Source organism: Papaver somniferum, chromosome 7 (assembly GCF_003573695.1).
Source record: "Papaver somniferum cultivar HN1 chromosome 7, ASM357369v1, whole genome shotgun sequence".
Taxonomy (NCBI): Eukaryota; Viridiplantae; Streptophyta; class Magnoliopsida; order Ranunculales; family Papaveraceae; genus Papaver; species Papaver somniferum.
The window spans coordinates 234,048,772-234,063,918 of record NC_039364.1 but is presented as its reverse complement, the minus strand read 5'-3'; the positions used below and the strand labels follow the sequence as shown (position 1 = coordinate 234,063,918).

The 15,147-nt window shown below is 32.5% G+C and overlaps 1 long non-coding RNA gene and 1 other non-coding gene across 3 annotated transcripts; one reads left to right on the top strand and one right to left on the bottom strand.

Annotated features, from left to right (window-relative positions):
• Positions 1-365: 365 nt before the first annotated feature.
• LOC113299868 lies at positions 366-5,588 on the top strand. Of its 2 annotated transcripts, none has more exons than XR_003335233.1 (9): positions 366-799; positions 907-977; positions 1,558-1,592; positions 1,754-2,440; positions 2,616-2,694; positions 3,286-3,468; positions 4,172-4,244; positions 4,851-4,981; positions 5,223-5,588. It is a non-coding gene; the product is annotated as an uncharacterized LOC113299868 (long non-coding RNA). The 2 variants fall into 2 exon arrangements; XR_003335232.1 differs by having other exon boundaries at positions 368-799; positions 1,754-2,225.
• A 4,233-nt stretch (positions 5,589-9,821) lies between these two features.
• TRNAP-AGG lies at positions 9,822-9,893 on the bottom strand. Its single transcript has one exon. It is a non-coding gene; the product is annotated as a tRNA-Pro (tRNA).
• Between the last annotated feature and the right edge of the window lie 5,254 nt (positions 9,894-15,147).

The window sequence follows — 15,147 nt, the reverse complement described above, 5'->3', positions numbered from 1 at the left end:
GATAAGTGCAATGTTAATGGCCAATGCACTTATGTATCAGCATATGCGACTGGATCGATTACATCTGGTATTGTTGCTGAAGAACAGTTCACTCTAGGATCCAACACTGGCGGCCTTGAAACTATCAAATTACTGATGGCACTAGTGGAAAACCAGATTTTTAAGTCTGATTGGGTTTTATAATTAAGACTATCTTGACCTTTCTTGATATATCCGGCTGCCGATGGTAGTCATTTTTCACGGAAAAGCAAATCAAGCCCCCGTGGAAGTCGTAATACAGGGGGGTAGTTCAGTAAATAAACTGAGTTTCTAGAAGGAGTACGATTAGTCTGCGGGTAGGAATAGTTTCTCTTTTCCAACTCCCGAGGTTATCCTTATCTCGGTCTTCCTCTGTTATCACTTCTTTCTTACATCTTTCTCACTCCATCTCAGTTTCTATTCCTAAACGAAGGAAAACCCAAAACTAATTTTTTTTTTCTCCGCCTCAATCTCGGATTCATCATTGAAACCCTAAGTTTGTACAACATAACTAAACCGAAATCGTTCTTTTCACCATGAAAATTCTGTACTTGTTTACATCGATGAAGATTTGAATCGAACTCCAGTTGCAATCTGGAAAATATTGCTGGTAATGAAAGAGCAGAATCAAATGAGTTTGAATCAGATGTTCTATGACCTTGTAGATTTAAATGAAGGCTTTCAATATGAGTTGATGCGTCTTTTGAATCGAATGATTAAGCTACTGAACAAGATGTTGCAGGAGGAGAAATTAGTAGTCTTAGAGATCAAAATCAAAGAAGTGGGGTTTTTTTCCCTAGTTAATTTTGTTATGCAAATCCTAATTTTTCCGTTTGAATTCTGTATAGTTTGTAACTGAAGTATGGTTCGATGTTTTATCATTCGTAGGTTCACTTTGGCTGGTGGTGGAAAGGACTTTAGATGAACAGCTTCAACAACTTCATGAAACAAATTGTAAGGTATACAAACATTATTACTTCCTCTGATTTCAATTTCTTAAATTTGGGTTTCTTTATTTTTCACTGTTTTTGCTTATTTATGGTTTAAAAATGTGGATTTGATTGAAGTGTTTATGCTGTTACTGGTCATTCAATTATGGTGTGAGTTTTGAATTTTTCTCATCTTTGTAGTAATGGGTTTTCTTGAATAGATGAAAGTTGTGGGTTTTCCTGCCATTTTATTTGTAATTTATGTTGCTGTTGCTGTTGTGGATGCATGGTAATGCTCTACTGGTGGTAAATATTCCGACTTCTGTGATCTATTTAATTTGTTTCATCAACTTTTAATTGAAATGAATTTTGTTTAAAGATATACTGCTTTCTTGTATTGGATCTTTGAAATTAGTTCTTAAAATTTAAAAAGAGTGATGCAGTAACTTATTTCAACCTACCCAACTTGTTTGAGGATAAAGGCTTGGTTGTTGTTATTGGTGGTAACTTACTTGTAGTTCCTAATATTGAACTTTGTACCAATTGTTTATCTTTTTTCGTATTTGTCTTTCACCAAATTATAGATTTAATTGTTTGTTGATGGATGCAGGATTTGGTTCTATTGCCTTGATGAGTTCTGTATTGGTTAGTACCATTACATTTTCTTTGAAGTACTCTTTTTGATATTTATCTTTCAACGCCTTACTAAGTTGTGTTGGCTGCATTTTGTACAATGTAAAATTTTACTTTGAATTAGGATTTTATGTTTTGCTCCTATCTTTAATACTGATGGAATTTTTCTGCAGGGCGAAGCTAGATTGAAACATTCGAAACAAGAAAAACGACAAAGGATATTTCCTTTATGTCTCATGGACCCTTATTGTACAAATTAATCAGTAAACTTTTCTCTATCTAACTAGCCTGTAAAAAGTGCGACTTTGCTTCAGTTTTGATTACGGTATGGTACTTATGATATAAAACAGGGAACCAAGAGACCTATACTTGAATACCGAAGAATTCATTGATGTTGTTGCAGAAAATCTGGATGTGAAGCTTGTTCAATCTTTTAAATAGTGTTTAGTACAAGTTTGGTTACACCAAATGTTTGTATTGGATCGTTATGCGTACATGCAACACCTTTTATCTGATTTGATTTGTAAATGGAAGAATAAGCATGCATTTAGTTCTTAACTTATTAGTTTAACTATCACTTTCATTTATTTAAGCGCTTATAATCAGATGGTGAGTTGCGATGACTGGGCTTTGACCTTTTTGCAGGTATTATATTAATTCCTAATAAGATTTTAGATATTTCAGTTTGACGTGTTAGGTATTGTTCTTCTGGTTTGACAATTTAACAAATTTCACCGAAGTGTCATAGGTTTAGTTGATCATCCCTATTAGTGGTTCATGGGTCAAGCCAATGGGTCTGGCAGTATACATGTTTCCTGCCACATCCAAGATATTTGCGTCTTATCTTGTAGTGGAGCTTGGTATGGTTTTCTAATCATTCTCCAGGCACATGTCATGTCATTTCCTTTAGGTTCTCGTGTGTTGTATAATTGATTACAGGATGGGGGACAATTAGGTTCTCATGTGTTGTAAATTCAGTAATAACCATTTTAAGTCGTGCACAATTTAAATTTTGCTCATATGTTTTAATTGTAGGCACTGCAATGGTGATGGAGCTGAAACGGAGGTAAAAAATCAACTAGATTCATGTTCTCAGCGATGTTACTACCTGCTGGTAGGCTATTCATACTTTTTCTCTTCATTTCTTGAACTTTACAAGATGCAAATTTTCCTATAAAAACATATATTTACTTGAGCCATTTCTTAGTTTTCTGCTAGAAAATATTGAGTTGATCAAGAACTTAATTAAGTCACCAATAACTAAGTGCTAGCTGGTTTATGGTATATAACATGTGTCCTAATGCGTGGTAGATAATCTGTAACGTAGATCATTTGTCTCCTCGTTTTTGAATTTTGGACCTCTTTATTAGTTCTTGATGTGGAGTTGAGATTTTCCGAACTTTAAACATTAAATATCATGTAAATATGCTTATAGGATAATCTCTGTTGTAGCCTAATTTTTTTTCTTTCTATGAGCTGCTTGAATCATGCTTATGGGTTTTGTTCAAGGAGCTACATATGACGAGATGTGTATCTACTTAAGTTAGTACCAATTTATAAAAATGTGTAGCTTCTTTTTGCAGGTGTACACACATAATTAGATTCTTTGAGATTTATGTGGTTATCCTATAAAAATGGTTAAATATGGGTTTTGGTGACTGTGAACCTTCTAAGAGTCTGCTAAACTATTATATTTATATTTCAGGTGTTGCTGCTCTGTGTATTCAGTAGCGAAGTCTTTACTGAAGCAGCTGCTCTATGTATCCAGTAAGAATGTGCATCAGAACTTGCATATACTGTCAATGCTGGTCATGGTGTAGTTTCCTGTAAGACAATCATGGAGTTCTATCCAAATGCCGAGGAGCTGGCACTCAATGACTAGTTTTGCGTAAGACATACCCTTGAGATTATCATGGTTAATTTCATTTTTTTTGGTGCTCGAGTTGTGAATTACTGCAGGTTATCAGTCTTGTCAGTGCACAAAATGCATCTCTTCATCCTGATGACGTATTATTACTAGATATCAGACTTGATTGCTTTATATCATGCATGGGAGAAATTCAGTAAGGATCTTGATGGAAAGATTACACTTTCTTCAAAGTGGATTATGACATAGGACACATTTGTTATAGCTTATGCTTAAGCATCACATTTTTTATAAGCGTTTTTTGTTTTGCCATCTGTTGTGAATTGTAGAGTGTTTGAACAACTTGGGTTTCTGGTTCAAATTTATCTCATGCTTTGTGGACCTTAGTTTATCTTGACCTTAGTGCTCGTATCTAGCAGTCACTTTATAAGTTGGGAAATCATGGGATTTTAGGGAAGTATGAATGATGAAGTTAGGCTACCCATGCATCAATGAAAAGGTGGCTCACATCATTAAATTTCCTTAAAATGAAACCTTTTAAGATTTTATTGTGGACAAATGTGATTCTGGATGTTAACCGATACTGTGGATTGAACCTGATATTTTTTCCCCTTGTTTTCCTGGCAACACTTATCTGATCTATTTATCTGAATAAGAAATAAAATATCTTATTTTCCCATCTTTTGCCTATTCCTTGAAAGCTGACGCCTTGTTTATCTTGTAGGTTTGAAGTGGGTGATTATGATTGGTTGAGTTTGCTCTTGCTTGAAGCAGAAGGCATACAAGGAAATTAAAGAGTATGTATTTTTGGACTGGCATAATAATTGAAACACTTTTTAGGAAGATTGTAACAAGAACATGAGTCCTTTAGTTCTGTATTGAAGTTCTATATGAAATAGGTGTGACATTTTGATTAGAATGCTAGCAATTGCTGACAAAGATGAGTACCAGTAGGTCCACCAGCTCCAGCTGTCACTATGAAACTTATTCTTTTGATTTTCTATGGTGTGACATGTCCATAGTCCTAATAGCTTTTGTCATTGTGAAGTACTGCGTGCAACCTTAGTGATTGATATACAAGTGGATAGTACAAGCAATTGATTTGTAGATTGAATGGGGATTTCATTTCTCTTTTGCATATCTACTGTTTTCATACTTTTTTTTTTTTATATTCCAGAATCTAGTCACACGTATCTGTTTGGTATGATATGGCATATATCATATTTTTGATTCATATACATCTTAAGTCCTTTGCATTTCTACTGTTTTTATACTTTTTTTTTATATTCCAGAATCTAATCACACCTATTTGTTTTGCATGATATGACACATATCTCATTTGTATGCCTTAAGATGATCATATTATTTTAACTTATGTTGTTGAATTTAACTGTTGATTGCAGATGAGATGAAGAAATTTTTGGCTTGCATATGTCGACATGAAATCCTTAACTCTGAAAATGTTGACAACCCTAGCAATGTCATGGAGCTTAGGTTTTGGTCTTTTTATAAAGATAAACATTAGCAAGGAATGGTAATTGCTTACAACTTTTCGTTGTGTTTTTGTAGGATTTCTTTTTCATAATTTAACTAGGTCTCCTACCGTCTCCTATCTCATGATATTTCTATGTTAGTTGAGAAGCTCCATAATTTTGATAATTTATGTAAATCTGATCATGGGTGGTTGGGACATCTGGATGCTCATCATTTCTTATTACTATTGGCATGAGCATGTGAATCATATAACTGAGTTTTATCAACTCAATGTTTTGCAGGCTGCAAGAGAAACTGGTGCACTTGAAGAAGCGAAGGATAATGTTGAAAAACAAGTGGAGGCTCTTACATGGCATTTGCAGTTGATAGCTCTTGGCATGTTCAAGGTGTTGCGTGTAAAATGTTACTACTAAACTATGAAGTATTTTAGAAAAAAAATTGTTGAAACTCAGAACGTCGTCCTTAGCAACAATCTGAAAATAGAAGATTCATATTACCATATGCATTGTTATACTTTTTAGGTCAAGTTGCCTTGGTAGTTTTGTCTGAAGAAGATTCAGATGTGGATCATGAGTGATTCTGGTTTTTTTAATTTGTACAACAGATTCTGTTTTTAATAAAATGCTAATTCAATTTTTTGTTTGTCATATTTGAGTTTAGTTTCATATTTATAGATGGTTCCAGTTTTGGATCCAGTCGATTCAGCTGAATCAGTTTTAATTCAGCTGAATTAATTTCATTTTTTTTTGTAAAATATAATCCAGCAAAACGGCTGCTTTTATCAGTTTGAATCTTTATTTGAAAAATTTAACGAATCTCAGAAGCAGTCATATTGGGAAATAAGACTACAAAGTTGGGCTCCCGAAAACAGTCCCTTTTCAACGTTTTAAGTGTGTTTCTGGCGGACTTTTTATTTCAACTTCCACTAGTATGGGTTGTGGTTTTCGCCAAGAAAATTTCGAAAATTTTATCGGTAAGAATCATATGTTTGGCAAACCTAATATTATTGCGGGATTCCTCGGATTAGGATCAGGACAATGGTCTTTCTTAAATCAATTAGGTGCTATTGGAGAAGGTAAATTTCTTACTGCTTCGAGACATTTAACTATAATATTGAGGGATCAGATACATACTTAAGGTTTGGTGAGGATGCGACGATTGGAGGCATTGGTGAGAAAACTTCAATCTATTACTTAAACCTGGAAGATATTAGTGTGCGTAACAAAATAGTCGGATTTCCTAGAGGCACTTTCAAGCTTAACAGTCAAAGAGAAGGCGGTGCAATCATAGATCCCAGTTCTCCAATATCCTTTATGTATAAAGATCATTTTGATAGAGTTGCAAATTTGGTGAAGGCTCATTTTAACGAGCTCGGGATTGAATATATTGGTTCCTAATATAATTTTAATATTTGTTTCCGTCCCCGGGGAAGATTTAATATCAGTAACTATCCTTCCATAACATTTCATTTTCAACAAGCTGATTATATTATTCAAGATTATAAAGCTAATTTTGTGATAACATCTACCGGAAAAATTTGTTTAGGAATTTTCAGAGATGATACAAATATGCCAAGTTTTATTTTAGGAGCAATGCAACAAGCTAATAAACGGATTTTGTATAATGTTATGGATCTTTCACTCTCATTCGCTACAGAGTATTGCGAATTAGATTCATGAGGGGACAATGTCGTCTACATGATAATCAGTCAATAATGAATTTATTTCGATGGAAATTTAACATATTAATATTTTTTTTATAAATTATTATTTATTAGATAAAGAATATTATTACAAGAAACTAGTTGGGAATCCTAACAAGCTAAGCTCCAACAACGTACTGTTACATTAGTCGTGCTAGCCTATCTTCCATATCAAATTCTATATGTTTCTCGCTTTTCAGATTATATCTCTTATTTTAATTGGCATGAGGTATTATTGCAGCTTACCATGTGTTGTATATAAAATAAATAATTTGCAGTGGAGGCGCACAATTTGCATCTTGCTACGCATCACATGTTTGTTTTTCTAACCTCAAGTTGTATGGTTGTTTGTATATAAAAAAGTGCAAGAAAGATAGCAATCTTGCTATTTTCCTTTCCTTGTTTGTTTGTTTCGTTTGTGAATAAAACTAAGAAAAACTGCATGTTTTCAACTGAGTATGGGTGTATGAGACCTTTCAACTGTTGGTAGTTAACGTCCGACTATGCATGGATTTGAGTTGGTAATAGTACATGAATTCCAAGAGTTGTGGTTCATATGGTTCTCAACGGTCAGCTTCATTATTGAAAAGAGTGTGTGTGAGGGAGAGAGAGCTTCATACTTATTTGTTGTTGCTAAAAATAATAATTTTCCTTTGTTTTTTTCCAGGTAAACTGAGCAAAGATCCAGCAACCACAACAATTCTCTTTAGAAGCGTACAATGGTTAGCCTTCTTTTATTTTATTTTCTTTTGTGTTTGATCAGCAAACCTAATTGCGGAGCTATGATCTCCACAGAGATGTCACCCCCCATACGATGCCAAAATAAGAGTTCTTCAGAAACCGACGTCACTGAAAAGCAACACTAGTATTGGATGCGCGAGCAAAGAAAGATATACAATATAACCTCTATATAAGAATATCTCCATATATGAATAAAAATTTCTAGTCCCGATTTGGGCCAGTTAAATTTAAGAATCAACTCCATAATTTTTTTCGGTCCCGTCTTAAGGAACTTACCTCCATATAAGAATAATTCGCAATATTATATAGATAATATAAGTCATATCGTACATCAAAGTTTAAGATGAAAAGATTCTTTTAACCAATTTGGAAAAATCCTTTTAGTTTTTAGCGGGTGTGATGTTTTTTTCTTTTTTAAGAACTCATTCAAATATCTTTGATCATATGATTTTATTTGGGAATTTTTTATATCATCGTTGAAACTTCGTATATTTTGACTGATATATGTGAAACTAAACAGTTTTTCCTAGGTATTGTCTAGGTACATTGTGTTGCATAAAAAGCTTCCTATATTTAACTTGTGTATCATACATGTGAAACTAAACAAAATTTAACTAATATTTGCATTGCCCAGGTATATTGTGATGTTTGTTGTTCGTAATTATGTTTTATCCTAGATACATATGTAACAAATTTTTATTAATCGTTTCAAAGTAGACCTCTACATAAGAATAACCTCCGTATAAGAATAATTTGTTGCGGTCCCTAAGATATTCTTATATAGAGTTTTTTTTACTGTATAACATGATCAAGACAAAGAAACATTTGAAGGACAAGCCAAAGTTGAAGAAGCAAAAGGTGAAGAAGCGAAAGACCCGCTTTCCTTGCTTTGTGGAAAATTTGTTCCGTTGGGAACAAATGTGAATTTATAGAATGTTGCAGAAGAAGCCACCTTTCAATTATCAAAGGTATCTAAGATGATGCATGGTTAATGTTTACACTTTGTTCTATTTTTGTTGGGCTGTGGATTTTGATTGTTGTTTAATATGTGCATGTGGTTCGAGCTGTAGAAATGCGAGATTATTATTTTGATGTTTGAGCTGTAGAATCATTTGTTAGCGGCCGTTTGTTGCTTTCTTGTGTGTATGTTTAGCATAAATCTCCCTATATTTGCAGGATCAGTTCTCTACAATGCAGCTTGATCTAGTTGCAAATGAAGTGAACATGAAGGATGATGCACATGTGTTGGGTGACGTATATTTTCTAAGCTCATCTAGAAATGAATTCACATGACCTAACTAAACGGAACCCTTCCCTTGTCAAGGAAACTTTACCGTTGAGGCTATTCTAACATTTGCATGTCAAATGAATCTTTTTTTTTTGGGTCAACGTGCATGCGACACAGAAAATTGTTGATGATAATGCTTTAAATGAGAGCGAGAAAGAGGTCGATCGTGGTGAAAGTGAACTAGATGCCGATGATCAAAATTTCCTAGGTGAGGAATTTTTTACCTGAATGTTTAATGGCCAAGACTTGGAAATCACTGAATCGTGCTTAGTCTCCTTTTAGCTTTCTGTTGACACCCCATTTCATGGAGTTCCTATAAACTGATTGTTGATCTAATTCTAAAACCTTCAATATGTATTTGTAGTCATATGCGTTAAATCTTATAGCGCCGGATTGTTGTTCATATAAATTGATTTTAACCGATAAACATTATATCGCTACAGGCCGTTTACCCATGTAACATGAGGAGAAATGTCAATGAATATTGGACAATGTTCCCTGCAATAGATTTTTCATTGGCAAGTATCTGACGAGGCTCCTCCACATGACCCATAAATAGTTTCTATTCATAACATGATGAGTCTTGCTGAATTAGGTTTGCAGTTATTGTTTATAATATGTAAAAAATGTGTGTAAACTCCAGAAAAGAACGTGTGTAAATTATATTTTACCCTCATGCTACATGTAACAAAACAAAAATTAAAGTGTAAATGTAAACAAATATTCAATAAATTAAAGTGTAAATGTAAAACAAATATTCAATCAAATACTAAATGGAAAAAAACAAAAATTAAAGTATAAATGTAAAACAAATATTCAATCAGTCAATGCCCTCACGCAGGATTGAACTGCGGACCTTCAGGATTGAACCGTGGACCTTCAGTTTACAAGACTGACGTTATTTACAACCTGAAAGCAAATTTTGGTCCTCTCAGTGCTCCCTCTGGAAACCATTGTAGTTCTCAGTCAGTGACTAGACAATAGTCAAGTGATCTACCAAAAAAAAAAAAAAAAAAAAAAAGGAACTACCAAAAAAAAAAAAAAAAAAAAGGAACTCTATCTAGCTTGAGCTGGTTAGGCAACGAGATTTCTTAGGGAGCAAAATCAGCATTCTAAGCAAAACAAAACAGAAGGTTTATGTTTTATCAGGGGGCACTCCGAGAATTGAACTCGGGACCTCTCGCACCCTAAGCGAGAATCATACCACTAGACCAAATGCCGATTTGCGATCCAAAAGTAAGATTTTTGTAAAATAAACCAGATACTATGAAAATTTTAATATTTCCGTACGTGGGTTCGTGATGATAATCAGAGAAGGCTACTGGTTTCCCTGTTTTTTTTAGGAGAAATCAAATGGCAACAATTTATTCAATTTCAATACCGCCTCATTTATCAAAACCCCTCCTGAATTCAAAGCAAAACCATATACTCTCATCTAAACTATCAAAGTCAATTCCATTTTCTCCTCCAACCATCTCTTCATCATTTACCAGACCTCCTCGAGTTCAATTAGTTGTTAAATCTTCAGCTTCCACTACTACTTCTACAGTTGAAGAAGAAGATGAGAAATTAGGCGATGCATCCATCAGTATTGATGTTCTACTGTGTTTTGTTAATGTGTAACATTTTTTGTCTTAATTAATATTGTATTATTAATATTTACAATTCATACCAGACTAGGTATCTCCGGGGCCTTATGGCCCCGACTCAACCCTTCGTACCGGTATATTGACATTTATTTATGGCAATTGAGTATAAGTGTTTTTTTGGTTATGGAGATCTTTTTTCATCCCTATGGTTTATCCCGATTACTTTTACATTTTCAACAATAGTTTAGACCATAGTCTAGTTGCTTTGGGAAAGAAAGTTCCTAAGATGTTGTTCATTGCCTTTGCGTTACCTAATTTACTATTAGACTACAGATAACTTACAACTTTTGAAGCAATTACATGCCGATGTGAATATCTTTTAACAGTTTTATCAAATTTTTAGTGTGTTATTTAGACCTAATTCGTATCTACTAATATGTACAAAAAAATGTAGACATAAGGCACCAAAGATGTAATTGACAGTTGTTGGTTTTATTATTTTTAGTACCAAAATAATAAAAATAATTATTTATTTTTGCCGGTATTGTAATACGGTGGTAAAATGATACCAGTGAAAGGAGATCGAAACTCGTCAGTACCAAATTCTTTACCGATTAAAAAAAAAAGCATATCCTTTTATTTCCTTAAGTGGTTTTTAAAATAATTAATTATATCCATATAGATTGAAGATCATTTAACATCTAACATGAAAAAATAAGGTAGGAAAAATTATCATCGAAGATCACCTAACGCCGCAAATTGAAATATTCATCTCCATTTGTAGTTGTCATATTTCTGCCAAACAGGTAAATAAAATCCTACATTCACCAAATCACCAAAAAAATAACTATTATCGCCAATTTCATGCATGTGCACCTATTATCAATTAGTAACATTAAGAAAATCAACAGTAACAACAACTTTGTTATTTTCTTCCTAAACCATGATATAATATTCCACTTTACTGCATCCTCTTCGAAAGAATTCTTACAAAAGAAAGTTCTTCTTGTCTCGTCATTAAAGGACCAACCAACTTTCCAAACTCTTTAGAATTCAGTTTATGTGCCAAAAAAAATTCCTCTAGCTTGGTTGGTCATTTCTGTATTTATGTATTTGCTTATAGTTGTATGACTCGACTTTCTTTTATGTCCACTTTTTTTTTCCGGATTGAACCTAGCATATTCCATAATAAATAGGATCTTCATTTTTTGAACTCTGAATGATCTTGCAATAATGAATATCACTCCAATTTTGTGTCGAAGTTTCCCATATATAAAAGAACATCCCTAACACCTATCTTTTAAAAATAGTTTATCAAATTTGTATCCAAGACTGGTAAATGCATTTGATGCATCATACTCTTGAATATTTTTTTCGAAATAATGTCGAACGATCATCATCGTAGTGATACAAATCAATCAAATCCTGATTTACTTTCCCGTCGAAATAATATTTTTCAAAATATACACAATGTAAACTTGAAATATCAATTGCTCCAAGATAGTGACGAACTATGTTAAGGGCAAGAATTTAATTTTCAACGTTATTTATTATTTTTGCATTTTCATTGTTGTCATCGTCCGATGAAATACAAAAAATCATTTGAATAGTTTGATACTAAAACTATATCGGTAGTGTATATATATGAATGTTAATCACAAATGCAACTGTTTTCTTTCACACACATAAGTAAAGGACAAATGTCGAGAATCATTATAGATACATCAGTAAAGGACAAATGCAAATTGAAAATTTGATAAAACTACTAATTTGTAGGCATTATACTAATATCGACAATCATTTTGTTAAATGTAGTTTTTACATTCATTCATATATAGTCTGCAAAAAAAACAACCATTTCATAGTTTCTTGATTATACTAAACCTACGTAAAGAATTGATTGTATTTCAACAAATTATCTGAAATGACATTGTTATGTGGAATTCTTCATACAACCACCGCATATTGATTTTATAAATAAATTAATTTTTTAATAACTTCTTTACTAAGAGTTCAGTGTAAATCATAACAATACGAACATTGATTTTAATACTGCCGATTACATTTTAATACTGCAGATTACATACATCTAATTGCACGTTCCTTGATTAACCTTCACGCAAGGTGTCTTGTACTTAATGTGAGACTGTATCTTTTGATAGAGGATCTTTTCCGGCTCAACCTCCGATTTAGTATCATGCTCCATGTAGACTTTGGTATTTATCGCGGGATTTTTAACTTGGTATGTCTTGTGAAAATACTTTCAAACATAATTAATACGTTTTTGTTGTCCAGGTAACCCATTGATATAGTCTGATTTATGTTCTATAGGTATTACCAATAATGATTACCTAAAAAATATTTTTGGTGCCTTTTTATTCATTGATTCTAAATACATCACCTGTGAAAGTTACTGGCAGTCAAAGTATAATGGCGGGAACTTTTCATCTAACAAATTAGAATATGCAAGCATATTCTGAATATATATGAAAGCGATTAACCAAGTTTTAATTATTTACTTGATAAGAACAAATGAACAATTTTAGTATTTGCTTTGAAACGTTTTTAAGGATTTGGAAGCATTGAAGATAAATTTTAAAAACATAATGTAACAATTGTATTCGACGAGAATTTTCTTTTGATTTGAATAAGAATTCAAATTACCCAATCAATAATAAGGTAAATAATGAGGTACATAATGCATAAGTTATTGAAGTTGGTCAAGTAGTTGTTAAAGCCTTTTGGCACAACCAAAAGCATGTTGAAAAATATGATAATGCGAAAAACTTTTGATATGGCATACCTTGCCAACAATACAAACTGACGAAAATACCAAAAGAATTTAGATCCATTAAAAACTACTCTGAAACGTGAATAAATATGTTTTTCACTGATCCATGCATTTCAGTCGCATTAATATTCTTGCACAGTTGTATTCTTTCTCGAATAGAGATTTTTTCGGTGTCGGTTTTGTATATCTGTATATATCAGTTCTAGATGTTTTTGACTTATGCCATAACCTTGAGTTTCTGTTTTTGTTTTAGCTTAACCAGATTATCATGGATTAACGTCATGTATTTGTAAATTTCTTGTTTACCCATCTGTTGGAAAAGAACGATGCATATACTCGTTGTTGACACAATTTTTTTTTCTCCACCTCTTAAAACTGCAATCATATCCTTGTTGATTTTCATGAGTGTTTAATTGTGGTTATCCTCCCTATCTTCAATAAATTCTGCATATAGTTGTCAAGCATCTTCCCAAACTCTCGATGTCGTTTTCTTTTTCTTTAGATCCTGCAAAGTATTCTCCAGTTTGTCTTCGTCTTCCTTATCTGGATATATTGGCTATTCATTAAGGACTCAGGGGAGTCTTGCGAGAATTTCTATCACTTTATTTATTTAACAATGCGCTTTCTTCTTTCTCAATATCACTATCATTTTTACCTTCCATAATCTCTTGATCTTTGAAAAAAAATGTTTAATTACCTCGTTGTCAAGAGATGGTTGTCTTTTTCTTTGTTTCCAGGCGTCAGTCGGACCACATTTATGGGCTCAACCTTCATCATGGTATATTTTTAGTTATCCGTAGTTATCCAATATAAGTTTGATTTTTCAGTAATGAATAATTCCTAACTTTTCTTTTATATTTTCAACAATGATTTAAACCATGATGAGCCTATATTATTTAGAAGGGAAGATTTAAAATGTTTTTACCTGTTCTTTTAGTATAAGAAACAATTTTTTGGACCAGTTGCACGTTTATACAATTTTTTAACAATAATATTAAGTTTCTAGAGTGTTATTGGAACCTAATCCAGAATACATTCATGTACCCCACTAATAGCTACAACAATGTATATATTCACTTGTATGTATGGATCATATGTAGGTAGGAATCCTTCAAAAAATTTGTATGCAAAAGGAATCACATTATTTATTTCATATATTTGTTGGTTCATAATTTTTAGAAGTGGAAAGTTTTTGGCTTTGAACTTTTACAATATAAGTTGTAAAGTTATGCAACAATTACGAACCTACGCCATATTAGTCTTCAAATGCTTTTAATGAAAGAAAATGATACTCTTAATAGTTAAAGATCATTCACTAACTTATACAAAAATATCTATGATATATATCCCCATTTTTAGTTTTTTTATATTTTTACAAACAGGTAAATACAATTTATCATTCAGAAAATTACTAAAAATATAACTTTATGGTTACTTTCATCCTCACCCATCAATCAGTTAATATCGAGAAAATCAGGAAAAACATCAAAAGACTTTTTCTTTTCTACTTATAACATTCTTATTTAATGATCTTGTTGTAAAGACAACTCGACCTTGATTTTGTCTTTTGTTGCTTATTCTTCCAAAGCAATCACAAAAAGGTTTCACGATGAGTATACCTATTGTATTGACATTACATCAGTAAGCAAGTTTTTCAGGTCTTCCAAATCCAGTTCATCGATATTTTGGCCTTGTTTAACTTAGATGGTTTTTCTTTACCTCCCCGAACTTTGTTGGTCTTTTTTGGTCTTCGCTAACTCGACTCTCTTTTATTTCCTATCAAGTTTATGATCCTGATTTTCTATATTTATCTTTTCTTATCTTTTTTTTGTAATAAATTTTTAGGTAAGAATCTTAATCTATTTTCTGTATCGCATATTATGTTCTTTGACTCCAAATCACCTAAAAATTACAAATAAAAGAGATTACAAATAAAATATACATTTTGAAAATTTTTATTTATCTTTGCCAAGGTAATGAAAGTTGTCATGTTGAAATGCCGAAGTAAACCCGGTCTTATGTTTCTATTTTTTTACCATATATTGTCACCTAAGTCGTAGTACATTTTCCAAAATATCACCTTCATTACCTATAA